A 12,500-nucleotide genomic window follows, 5' to 3' on the forward strand; every position below is an offset into this window, starting at 1 on the left:
TATCTCTTCTTCATAAAGGTTATTATAGAAACTTTCTTTTGAAGGAAGTTGTGTTTCTTTAAATCTCATAAATGAATCCATATAATCATAAGGATAAATTCCCTTACTTGTAAGAATTTTCTCTTTACTTTGAATTTCATTCCTTGTTTGAATTTCCTCTCTCGTAAGAATTCCTTCTTTAATCAGAATTTCATCTTTAATCTGAATTTCCTCTTTAGTGAGAATTTCCTCTTTTGGAAAGAATGAATTAAGATTTGGAAAAGAGTCCGTGGAGCTTAGATTTGATGCGAGGTAGGCTAGTGGTGTTCCCATAAACTTGTAAGAATCTAAAAACCTAATACGAGTTATAGGTTTTGTGAATATCATTTTTGAAAATGAAATATACTTTTGACTTGTGTTTGTTATAGCAGAAATATTCCCTGGTGTTTTTGAAAGTTCATTTATAAATAGATGTGTATCATAGTTGGCGCTGTTGTGAAGAAAGACTGGAATAAAAGAAGGTAATTTATAATTAAGATTACAACAGGAATGAGCGGGACCTCTATATTTACCAGTAAGATGACAATGGTCTCTAACTTTAAACTCCTTAATTTCCCCCTCACAAATATGACAGATATTGTTCATTCTAAATTCTAATTTTTCTTCTTTGGTTAATTTCATCGGTTCATTTGTTTCTTTCATTAATTTAGTGAGTCTTATACAATCCTTTTCTAATCGTTTTACAAACTCTTGTGAAGCATTTTTTCCACGATAATGTTCAAGTTTGTTATACTTTTCTCCAACAGATGATTTGATATAATAACAAAAACCACAAGGAATATGTTTTTGATATTTATTTGTATATGTTTCTTTTGGATTAGGAGAAGCAGTATTTATCTTTTTAAGGATACATTCAAAATCAGCGTATATCACAAATGGGTGCATGATAGATTTATTATAATCTTCAAAATAAATCTTTTCACCAGGTTTAGGCATTGTAATTACAGCTGATTTATGATTACTACAATATTTTGAATGTTGTTCTAATCGTTCTTTTGTATGAAATGAATTAAGACATCGCTTACAAGGATATATTTTGTTTGCTGTTCTGAATACCTGAGAAGAGATTAATCTTGATAAATTATTGATGTATGTGTAATGTGAATTCTTTCCAACACTAAAATATAAAAGGTCAATGTGTGTTTCTTCATTTTTATAGTTGTTTGAAATTTTTAATATTTGAACTTTGTTTGTATCCGTTAATCCATATACATTAATAGAAAGATTATTCTTTTTCTCAAATTTAGGAATATCTGTTAGTGGCATTGGGAATTTAAAATCTTTAATGTCCAAGGTATTCTCATATTTCATATATTGTTTTACTCTTTCTGAATTACATTTTGGTGGATGTAAGTGAGCAAGAACAGACCAGAGAAAACATTTATTATCATTGTTCTTAATATTAACAACTGCCTTCTTTAGTTTTATTTCTTTTGGTAATTCAATATAAGAAGAAGCTTTAAGAGGGTTTGATTTTTAGAATGTGTATATCTAAAAAGATGATTTTTTAATATTGAATCCACTTCCTACCACTGTATTATCAACATCCTCCTCTTGTCTTGATAGTTCTTCATAAACCCCACTATTCAAAAAATCTTGAAATGATGTTATAAAATGAAGATCTGTTCTCATATAAGGAGTTTGTTCTTCATCTTGTCTTTTCATATTCATTTTCACTCCCATATAAAACTTTAAAGTTTTTATTTCTTTTAATGTCTTTTTAATAAATTTTTCAACATCGGGTTTCACTATTTCAATTGATTCAGCTATTGATGATGGACCGGGTTCTCCAAATTGAAAAATCCTTATTTTTATATGCCCTTTAAATGCCTCATCAGTGTTTTTAATATAATAGTCTCCCTTTACTTTAAACTCATTTTTCTTGTGTTTTTGTGATTGAAGATGTTGATTATAACTACTCTTCAAAACATCCTTTGAACAGATATCACAATGTTTTCTTTCCAACTCAAGAGGAGATATTTGATGAAATAGATTAAATGTGTGTTTGTTGGTTCGGAGGTGTTTTCTATAATGTTTATATTCGTGATTACAAACATCGCAGTACGTTGTATTCACCATATTTATAGAATAAAACTTTGCTTGAACTAAAATTTTCTTGATGAAAATTTCGTTTAATTTATAGGTGAATCTGTGCTTAAAAACATTTTATCCTCCAACTTTTTCACTTAATAAATACAATGTTTCAAGACACAAAAGACAAGTTTCAATCAATCTCTTCATCTGTTAAAGATACTGAGAAATATGTCAAGGATGTAAAATTGAACAAAGATAAATATAACAACTATTGGATAAAAACTATTATGGTAAATAATATGAGTTCTTCAATTTCCTTCAGTGGAAGGGCTTTTAGTATACCTGGTAGAACATCAATTAAAGTATCTCTAACAAAAGTTTCTCCTCTCCTTCTAGTAATATATTCAAAACTAGAAAAAGCAATGAAACAAGAAAAAGTATCAAAGAACAAAAACCTTATGGATGAAGCTTTAGAAAGAAAAGATAAGACCATCTGTAATATGCAAGGAGAAATTTGTATTTTTTTCAACAACCCTAAAGATGTAAATCTTGATGAAATAAAGGATGTTAATATATCAGGTGAAATGACATTTCGTTCAATAGTAGTTAACGATAATTTTAAAATTACCTTTAATATAAAAAATGTTGTCGTTGAATCTGATAATGAAAAAAGTATATCGATATCGATGGTAATATACAACTGAAAGTATAGATGAATTTCAGTTTAAGTAAAGTTTTACTTTATAAATATGCTAGACTTTCCTGATTCTCCATATGACAAATTTGAGAATTGTCCTGCGTGTGAAAGACGGGGATTAAACACAGAGTCAAAAGCCTATAAACAATGTTTATTCTGTGATTATCTTCTAATTAATGATAATAAAAAATATAAAAAGGAAAATAATTCTTTTAGATTTACACCAAAAATGAATTACTTTACAAGATTGATTAGAGAAATGAATGTAAAGTATGAGGATGACAACACACCTTTCCTTACAAGGGAAGAAACTGAACGTATAATAGAAATGTTCAAAGGATTGTTGTTGTATATTATTCATGGATGTAATTTTCAGGGAAATATCAACACAAGATATTGTATAAATAAAATAATGGATTATCTTGAAATTAAACCTGAACTTAGGATAAAATATAGAGTTTCTAAAAAAGCCAATAATAAATTAAATAACCTGTTTTTCAAATATATAAATGAATGATTTTTTACCTATTTGGGAAAATAAGATAAAATTTAACAACCATAAAAATCTCCCAAATTCATTAAGATGTCTCATAGTTGGTTCAAGTGGATGTGGAAAAACCTGCTTACTTTTAAAAATGCTCCTCACTCCCAACTTTTTAGATTATGATAATTTAATAATTTTCACAAAGTCGAGTTTTCAACCAGAGTATCAACTACTCTCACAAGGTTTTAATGCTGGTCTTCAAAAAGAAGATATAATAGGTTTATTTAAACGTCAAAAAAACCTAAATGATTATAACATTGAAGATATAATTCAACTATTTTGTGATACACAGAGATGTAAAAAGAAATCAAATCTTATAACTTGTATTCTTAGTGATAATACGGATGATATACCGTCCTCCCAAGATTTGGATAAATCAAAAAAGAACCTCGTTATCTTTGATGATTGTGTTAATGAGAGAAACCAAACGGTAATGGATAGCTACTACACAAGAGGGAGACATTCTTCTTGTAATTGTATTTATCTTAGTCAATCGTACTTTCAACTTCCTCGTCGTTCCATCAGAAACAATGCTAATACTTTTATTTTATTCAAGTTAAATTCAATAGATATCAATAATTTTTGGAGAGATAATTGTTCTACATTATGTAGTAAAAAGAAATTTGAGGATTATATGAAGCACACGACTGAAAAATATAAATATATTGTTGTGAAACAAGATGAGATATTAAGGGATATATTTTTTGTTTTATAAACAACTACATATATAAATGACAACTATTATTATAAATCTTGTGGGTAAATCTGCTTCTGGAAAAAACTTTCATAAATCAAGGTTCTTGTGTAGTACAAATGAGAATATTGTAAATTTACTTAAAAACACCCCGTGATACGCATTGTATCAACAACAACTAGAGCAATAAGACCTGGAGAAGTAAAAGGTGAAGATTATCACTATATTTCAGTGGAGGAACATATGCGATTGAGGAATGAAGGACAAATATTTGAGGAGGTTTCTCTTGGTACAACAAAATATTCACATTGTAAGAGTGAGTTAAAGAAACTAAAATCTGGTGGTGTTGGGATATTAGAAACTAATCCAGAAGGAACGAGACAAATTATTAAATATCTGAGCGGAGTGAAGATTTTATCATTCGGTTTTGATGTTGATGAAGAAACTCAACACAAACGTATGAAAAGCAGAGATGCAAGGATTAGTGAAGAAGAAATTACAACTCGCATTAATGTTAATAAAGAATTTGATGAAATATTTAAAGAAAAGGATTTATTTGAACACATCTACTTGAATGATGAAGAAAAGGAAAATTTCCCTGTTGATCTTTACAATTCATTAAATGATATTTTACAATAAATAAATGGATACAAAAGAAAGAGCAAGAAGATTTAAGGAACATCAAGAGTTGGTTTCAAAAGTTGTAAAACAACAGGAAGACATAAAGAAGAAACGCAGACAGAAACTAACGGGCGAAGAAGCATTTGAAAAAAAACAAGAGAAATTTTTTAAACCACTTTTAAAAACTTCCCAAGAAAAAATGAAAGATGTTTCCACAGTTCCCACAGTAGAATATACTCCTAGAAAGCTTCAAATGTTAAAAGATTTCAGTCAAATGACGGAGGAAGAATTAGAGCATTTAGGAGAATTAGAATATGATGATGAAGGTTTATTTCAACAACTGGAAGAGATTAATCAACCCCCTGATTATATTGTGAATGCTGTTCAAAACAATGAATATTCAGCGGATTCAAAAACCAAAGCAGGACTCATTCCAACAGAACAACCAGCAATATTTCTTCTTGTTCAAGAAAAGGTATTGATATTTAATGATGAATTAAGGTTCTTAAGTTCTGCTCAACCCCCTGTTAAACTAACTCCGAGATTAATGTTTCTTCTCACAAAAGATGGAAGGCAAGGTTCAACTGTGAGGGATGAATCAAAGTATATTGATAAACCATTGGATATGGAAAATAATGATGATAGAGTATATATTGATTTGCTGAACACTCTTAATTATAAGGTTATTCTTTCTGGTAAAAGTAGGAAGAATGAGAAGGAGAAACACATTATTCAGGCTTTAAGTATCCTTGGTTCAGGTATTAGTTTTCTTCCAAATGACCCATCGCAATTAGTTAATAGACTGTTATTGTTGTTTGGCAGTAAGAAGGCTGGAAATAACAATTGTTTTAATGAAGCATCAGCCATTTTAGACCAGTTGATGAACATGAAAATAATTAAGAAATATCAATATAAAGACATTTTATCTCATATTAAATAAGATGAGAAGCACAATCCTGAGTTTTAATTTCACAACAAGCGACCACACATCTTCATTCCCATACCCACTACAACTTGACACAACAAAAGAATATGAGGCATCTTTATTGTCCATGGAGACTTATAATACCTTATTTAATATAACCGAGAAAAATGACAAGTTTAGTTATAATCCGGGAAGTGGATACAAAACGATAACAGTCTCACCGAGAGCATACGAGATTTCTCAAATATCTTCCGAAATTGCTCGTCTTATGAAAGAACAGGGTGATGAACCAAAAAATATTATTATAAACATTCAAAAACATACTTCAAAATCAACGATTAAAGTTAAAAATAACTACAAGGTTGATTTCACAATTGATAATTCATTTAGAGAGTTATTAGGTTTCTCCTCAAAAAAGATTGAAACTAATGGGACGTTTTACAGTGATAATGTCATTCAAATATCCTCAGGAATAAATTCGGTGTTAATTCACTGTGATTTGATTGATGGTGCTTATAATGATGGATTAAAAACAAATACAATATTTTCATTCAGCGCATACTCAACCCCAATTGGTTATAAATTCAATATGGAGCCTAAAAATTTGGTTTATCTACCTGTGTCAGGAAAAACCATACACAGAGTAAATTTTAGGATAACCGACCAAGATAATCGTGTGATCTCTTTTAATGGAGAAGTTATATCCATCAGAATTCACCTACGTGAAGTTTTTCAATAAATAAATACGATGGTTATTGTGAGGAAGCACGAGTTGGGAAAATATAAAATAATTACAGGGGATGGGATGTTCCTTTCCCCGTACTACAAGGGTGAAGGTATGTATCTTGGTAGAGGATACTATAAACCTAAGAGACAAAGGGGTGTTGGACATCAATTTCGAGGAGATGGGATAATTGATACTCTCATGGGTATTGGTTCAACTATTCTTAAACATAAAGACCTAATTGGTTCAACTGCTTCTGCTGTGGGAAATGTAGCAGGTGCTGTAAAGAGTATAAAAGATGCTCAGAAAGAATCTCATAAATTACAAGCAATAAAAGAAATTAAGAAAGGTAAAACTCAGTTGTCCCCCAAGAACGACAGAAAATAATTCAAATACTTGGATCAGGGTTTCAAAAGTTTTAACATCTTTTTTCCTAAATAAATACAAGTATGGAAGCAATTGATAGTATCTATGATTTGGATGATACTATTATTATCTCAAACTCCACTAAAAAAGAAGATTACTTCAAGGTAAATGCAATAACTGGAACAGACTGGAATACAAATGGTACAAAAAGTTTTGAAATAAATAATCAACAAACCTATTTGAATCTCTCCGAAAGTTTCTTGTTGTGTAAATTTAAATTCACTAAGGCTGGGAATAACACAAACGCTACACTTGTAAATGATTTCTTCTGGAAAATGTTTGATAGTGTGCGATTGTATATTGGAACACAAGAAGTTGAAGCGGTTGATTATGTCTCTGCTGTATCTGAAATGATGAAATTTACACTCTATACATTCAGTGATAGAATGGGAAAGGGGTCTGTCGAAGGTTTTATTCCTGATATGTCAACGGGAACAAACACAGACCCTGGATATATTCAAAGGAAAGGAATGTATAATGATGATACAAAAGCAGAAAATAGTTTTACTGTGGCAGTTCCTCTTAAAGGTATATTTGGATTTTGTGATTATGATAAAGTTCTGTATGGTCTTAAAATTAGATTTCAACTACAAAGGAATGATAATGAAAATAGATTGCTTTTTGGTGTTGGTAATGCTTTTGGTGATCAGAATAAATTTGTAATTGAGGAGATGAGTTGGTATATCAGTGAATATACTCCTAATCTTAAAACAGAAGAGATGTTGAATCGAAGACTTAACTCAAAAAAACCACTCAGTGTATCATACCTCAAAAGAAGATGTCAACACGTTAAACTCAATCAAACTACTTACACGTGGAATTTGGGTGTTCTGGAAGGAAAGCCACGATATCTGTGGATGATTTTTAAAAAGCCAGATGGTGATACTGCGACTGATAAGAATAATGCATTGAGTGATAATGCTAAGGTGAAACAACTTCGCGTTTCTCTAGATGGAACATTTTATCCACGAGATAGATTGGAAATTAATTGGGAAAAAATGATTTTGCTGAAGCATACAAGTCTTACCAAAAGGTGTGTGAAAGTAATGGAAATAAAGAACCTATTTTGGATATGACAGCATTTAAAAGTTTGTATACAATCTATACGTTTGACCTGAGCGCTCAAAAAGAAACTATAAAGTCTAATCGAGTGGATACTTCCCTATACATTGAAAGAGGAGAGAGTGAAGAAGTTGATACATATTGTTTGCTTTTGGAAGAAACAGAATTGCAGATTAATACAGATAATGGTGTGATGATTAGTCTCACATAATTTTTTGTTAAATAAATGAGTGGCAAAGTACCAACTGGGGTATATGTTAATCAAATCAATCTTCATAAACTATCATCTTGTGTTCAAAATCAAAAGCCTTGTACGATTAACGTTAATACAATTCAGAGAAAAGGAGCAGTAAGAATTGATGTTTTGCTCACAAGAGAACAGGTTAAAATCTTGAATGACACTGGCTCACTTAAAATTAAAATGACAAAACCAATGTTGAAAAAATATTCAATAAGAGAGACGAGTGGAGGATTTCTCCCATTTCTAATTCCTTTATTTGCTGGTTTAAGTGCGGTTGGAGCATTGACGGGTGGTATTTCAACAGCGGTCAAAACTGCCAACGAAAGGAAGGCTCAACTCCAGGCTCAAAAGAATTGGAAAGACATAACAAAGAGTTGGAGAAACAAATTAGTGGAAGTGGTGTAATTGTAGATTTTGCTGAAAAACTTGAAGGTCTGCCTGATAAAGCGAGATTGTTAGTTGGAGATATGCTTTCTTCTATAGCACAAGCAGGTGTAAAATTAACGAAAAGAGGTAATGGATTATATCTTTCTAATAAATAAATGAGCATTGATGAGTGGTTGAAAGAATTTGGAAAGAATACAACATCAAATTTACAACTTGTCAAATATTGTAAGAAATTAAAAATTCATAATGTGGTTATTTGTATGAGAGATGAATTAACAAATGTGTCGAAACATACAAAGAATATTATTATGAACTTAGAAGATAATGATGGGAACGGTTCTCATTGGGTTTGTATTTTTAATAGTCAAGACAAATATTATTTTGATAGTTTTGGTCTTCCACCACCTGTTGAAGTCATAAAATTCTTACAGAATGGTGTTTATCAAACATTTCAAGTCCAAGAATTAAATTCCAAGTGTTGTGGTCAATTATGTCTGTATGTGTTATTTCAACTCAACAAAAATAAAAAATTTTATGATATTATTTTTAATCTAATATAAATGACTTATGTTGGTAAAGATGGTTCTATCTTTGGTGTCTCTCAAGAACTGGATATTGATTTATCAAATTATTATACAAAGGCACAGGCTGAACGATATAAATATAATATAAACAAAAATATTAACATGAAAAATGCTTATAAATTAAAAAATTATCCAAGCCCGACTGACGCGAATGACTTGGTGAGATTAAGCGATTTATCACAATATATATACTTAAATAAAACGGCTGTGTATTCTAAAGATACAGAAGTGTTGATATTATCTCCAGGTCATACAGAATTCACAGTTCGAATTAAAATAAATTTTTATAAAGAAGGGCGTATCGTTTGTATGAGAATATAACAATGGGGGTATGATATGAATGATTTAGGGTATAATTGGTCATTTAAAATTAACCTCGAAGACCTGGAACAATTAAATCAGTCTCGTAAGGAAGAATATTATCCACTTGGTATCGAGAATGAGTTTTGTGGAGCCACGATTAGTAAACAACAAATAAAAGAATTTAATAAGGGTAAATATAATAATGGTTTTGCCCTTGTTTATCTCATGAAAACAGAAAAAACAGGATTATATATAATAAGTAAGGAAATACAAAATGATTTAACTATGGGAAGATGGGGAGGTGTTTCGTGCCATAATATTATTCTAACATATATTTCTAATACATAAATGACAGCAAGAAGGCTTCAAGAAAATTATCATTTCTGTGTTCAAGCATACCTTCAAGAAAAGGGTATTCGGTATTTTAATAAATATGTTCTACAACATAAGAATGAGGTATTTTCAATAAAAGATTGGCATTATGCTGATGTTGATAAACCAACAACTTTAGATTTAATTAGAATGTTAAATAATGAAAAAATTATAAGGTTAAGAAAAGGTAAGGCTCTTTTAGAAATTCAAAAGAAATTTTATTGGTATCCTGTTGTAAAAAAATTATTTTGGATACAGGAATAACAAGAAATCCTGATGAATATATGTATAATATTCTATGGGGTGTAAACGATTCAAGTATAGTAAGGGATGAGGAAGGAGTTGAAGAAGAGAGGGAAGAGGAGGAAAAGGAGGAGGAGGAGAGAGAGAAGGAGGAAAGAGAGAAGAGAGAGAGGGAGGAAAGAGAGAGAATGAATAAATATCAAAATATGGAAACCAGTGAGATTCAAAAAAGAATAGAGGTATTAAAGAAATTAACTTATCTCACCAGGGAGGAATACAAAGAATTAAAAAGTCTATTTGCAATACTTTCGACAAGACTATCGACATCGAGAAGACATGTATTTTAATTCAAGTTTTTTCTTAAATAAATGGAGGAGAGAGTGAAGGCATTTCTAAGGATTATTTATGTTTTAAAAATTAAGATTCAAATGTGCATGTTGGAAACTAAAAAGGTTTTTGCACTCTGCAGAAATTTTTCTCATAAATAAATGAGTTATTGTCTCAAATGTAAAAAGAAAACTAATACTAAAAATATTTCATATATTAAAAGTAAAAATAACAGGGTTATACAAAAAGGTATATGTTCGGTGTGTGGTTCAAAAAAAAATCAATTTATCTCCAAACACAAACTCGGAGGAGATATACAAAAGTTTTTATCAGGAAGTAAATTTACAACTACTGGAATACCAGGGGAATTACATCTTCCAGGGTATTCTTTCTGTGGTCCAGGCACAAACTTGGATAAAAGATTAGATGAGGCAGACAATCCTAAATCCTGGAGTAAACCAATCAATAGAGTTGATGAAGTGTGCATGAGACACGATATTGATTATGGGAATACCACAACGTTGGAAGAAAAGCATGAAGCCGATAGAGAAATGTTATATAATTTGTCTCTGATACAAAATCCAACCTTGAGAGAAAAAGTTGATAGGTTCATCGTGAAGAAGATGATTAGTGCTAAATTGAAACTTGGACTTGGAAATTCAAAAAACTTATAGGCTCTAATGATGCCATTAAGACTGAAGAGCAATTAGCTGATGAATTACATAAACCAATATTCACAAAGTTTCAGAGAAGGAAAGTTTATTCCAAGGAAGTTGATTATATCTGGTCTGCTGATTTGATTGAACTCAATAATGATAAGGGGTACAAGTATGCTTTAACCGTTATTGATTTGAGGAGTAGATATGCGTGGGTTGTCCCTTTAAAAAACAAAACAGGTAATACTCTTATGTTAGCTTTTCAACAGATATTTAATAAAAGTAAGAGAAAACCTAAGAAATTGTGGACTGATGAGGGTAGAGAGTTTTATAACAAGACATTTATGAATTTTCTAAAAAATAACAGTATTACATTATACAGTACCTTTAATGAAGGGAAGGCAGTTGTTGTTGAACGTTTTAATCGTACCTTAAAAGAGAGACTATATAAAAAATTCACACAACTCGGTTCACAACAATGGTCATCTTTTATTCAGGATATTGTGGATAAGTATAATGACACGATTCACACGTCAACGAATATGAAGCCATCAGAAACATTTACAAAATTAAAATATGAAAAAGAGATTAATGTCAGAAAACCTAAGTTCAAAGTTGGTGATATCGTAAGAATATATAGGTGGAAATCTCATTTTGAAAAGGGTTTTACTGAACGATGGACGAAAGAACTTTTTAAAATTGTTGATGTAATAGATACAGTTCCTTGGACTTATAAAATATATGATTTGGAAGGGGAAGAGATTTTAGGTTCATTTTATTCACAGGAATTACAAAAGACAAAACTAAGCAGATAATACACCTTTGTGGACACTAGAGGGACAAGTATATAATGTGTGTCAAGGGGGACGTTCTTAGATCTGTGAACCCCAAACACAGAATCCTCAACTGAATAGTCAAGGCTTAACTTTTGTTTGTGTGTGTGTGTGCAATGGGAGCAATAGGTTGGCGCTTCACTCCCTCCTACTATACACCGTTGTGGACACTCGAGGGCCAAGTCCGAGGTGTATAACAGTATATAATGTGTGTCAAGGGGGACGTTCTTAGATCTGTGAACCCTAAACACAGAATCCTCAACTGAATAGTCAAGGCTTAACTTTTGTTTGTTGATGTGTATGTGTGTGTGTCCCAACCCTCACATTCAAAATCTCAACCCCAACCCTCACATTCAAAATCTCAACCCCAACTCAATCCTCGCCCAACACAATGTCTTTTTCAAAATGAGATTTCCACCTATATATATATATATATATTTTTACGTTTTTTTTTTTCTTCTTCCAATTCTGTCTTTTAAGGCTTTCAGGTTTGATGACGTAGAAAGGGGGAGTAAGCCTGCACTTTCTTCCCAGAACTTTCTTGATCTTGCTCCCATCAAGCACCATCCGACAAAGAACTACATCGATAGGTTTAGATCCCAAAGAGTGATAGCAACTCCAAAAGTCTCCAAAATATAAATAAATAAAATAATAATAATAATAAATAAATAAATAAATAAATAAAAGCCCCCAAAAAAGTTTCAAGTGTCCAACATAAACCCAACTTTCCAAGTCTTCAAGGTATAACCACATTCCCGTTGAGTTTCCAAGATATGTATCACATTGTG

At 31.0% G+C, this 12,500-nt stretch overlaps 1 protein-coding gene across 1 annotated transcript in view; it reads left to right on the forward strand.

Annotated features, from left to right (window-relative positions):
- Positions 1-12,500, forward strand: part of LOC147032552 (sodium- and chloride-dependent GABA transporter 3-like) — a 199,351-nt gene that overhangs the window by 121,716 nt on the left and 65,135 nt on the right.

The sequence above is a fragment of the Eptatretus burgeri genome, chromosome 2, assembly GCF_056783735.1.
Source record: "Eptatretus burgeri isolate ZD-2024b chromosome 2, Ebu_testis_v1, whole genome shotgun sequence".
In the NCBI taxonomy this organism is placed as follows: Eukaryota; Metazoa; Chordata; class Myxini; order Myxiniformes; family Myxinidae; genus Eptatretus; species Eptatretus burgeri.